Genomic DNA, 1,714 nt, shown 5'->3' with positions numbered 1-1,714 from the left:
TTTAGTCAATGCTTTAATAGGTGCCCTGCTGGAAAACCAGTTGCTGTTTTTTCACTATACATGCTAAACAGTTCTTGAGAATTTTCGTGGTAGATAAAGCAGATATAGAGATTTTATATGAAAATATTTCATATAAAAATCTCGATAAACATGTCCACAACCTGAATCTACTATTTTCTTCCTATCCGTAATCAGTTTTATTTTAATTTAATAACAATTATAAGACGGCCACGATTACAATGATTGAAATGTCTTTCTTTCCATGATCAAACCTCCCAAAAATTTTATCCAATATTAACTTACCCAAAAAATTTCCTTTAATGGTAGGATAACAAATACAATAGCTATCACATTATTACAGTTTTTATTTTTATTAAATTATCATTGTTAAATTTATCACCACTATTACTGTTAATCATTTGTGATTTACATTAGTCATTACAGTGGCATCATTATTATCTTTATCATAACAATAAGATCAAGCTGATAGCAGCAAAAAGCCATACGGTATAGAGTTATAGTGATGGTGATAATAAAAAATATACTGTGTGCCCTTACGATTTTATCTGTATGGGTTGAGTAATATTCCAGTTTCGTACAATGTACATTTATCAGTGAACCTTTCGTCGGGAATTTCACCTTACATGGGCAGTTATGGCGTGTATCTTCACAACTAGAATGTAATAGTAATGAAGTTTAATGCAGAAATAAAAAAATAATTCTATTTAAATAATGTGTAAAAGTTTTGTAAGGAGCGAGAGAAATTTTGGTTTAAAATGTTAGATAATTGTTTTGGCACGATCATACCACGTGAAAGCACCGCTTTCGTCCGATCAGCGAAGTTAAGCAACGTAGGGTCTGGCAGTACCTTGGATTGGGTGACCGCCGGGGAAAAACACCAGATGCTGTTGGCATTTTATCATATTAACTAAATATGTTTAAACCTTTCTTTTCAGATTTAACAGCTCCTCTTAATTTGTATATAGAAATCAACTGAAATTATACTTCCATAAACAAGAAAGAGAATAAAAGTTCTCGCCGTAGATTGAAAAAGAAGGATAAACAGAAAACGAATAGGGATATACGAAAGTAAAATACAGTAGTGATAATGATTGAGTTATTAATAATCAAATTAGTAAACGATGTTTACAGAAAAAAATAAAATCGCCCTAAATATTTCGCCCTTTACTAAATATTTCCTTGAAAGAACAAAGTGTATTAATTATTCTTTAGGTCACTTCGATTGTTTCAAATAAGATATAAGCATATAATTGAAAGACTACTTTTTCATACTAAAATTTTTGAGGAATCAACCATTCTTTTTCTTTCTTCAATTTAGGCCATTAGTTTCAATTAGTATATGAAAAGTGGTAAAATGGCAATTGGTGAGCGGGGGGGAAAACTATTCCCCGGACAATTAATTTCGTCTCAAATCATTCGTCATGTTATACTTAATCCAACATCAAATTGTAGTAGCTGTTTAATTTGATACTCAATATATCATAAAAAAGGATAAAAGTTCATTTACTGATAAAAGTCTATTTTGGGTAAGACAATGGGGTGTAGAAATAAATGAATAATGAAGAAAATTAAGCAATAAATGAGCTTTAGCACAAAATTGAGTTAAGTTGCACTTATCTCATTTCCGTTTTCATCAACTATTCATTTTTCTCATTAAAAGTCCGATTCACTACGATATATATGTCTACAGACA

This window comes from Penaeus monodon, chromosome 30 (assembly GCF_015228065.2).
Source record: "Penaeus monodon isolate SGIC_2016 chromosome 30, NSTDA_Pmon_1, whole genome shotgun sequence".
Classification (NCBI taxonomy): domain Eukaryota; kingdom Metazoa; phylum Arthropoda; class Malacostraca; order Decapoda; family Penaeidae; genus Penaeus; species Penaeus monodon.
This window is presented reverse-complemented; position numbering follows the sequence as displayed.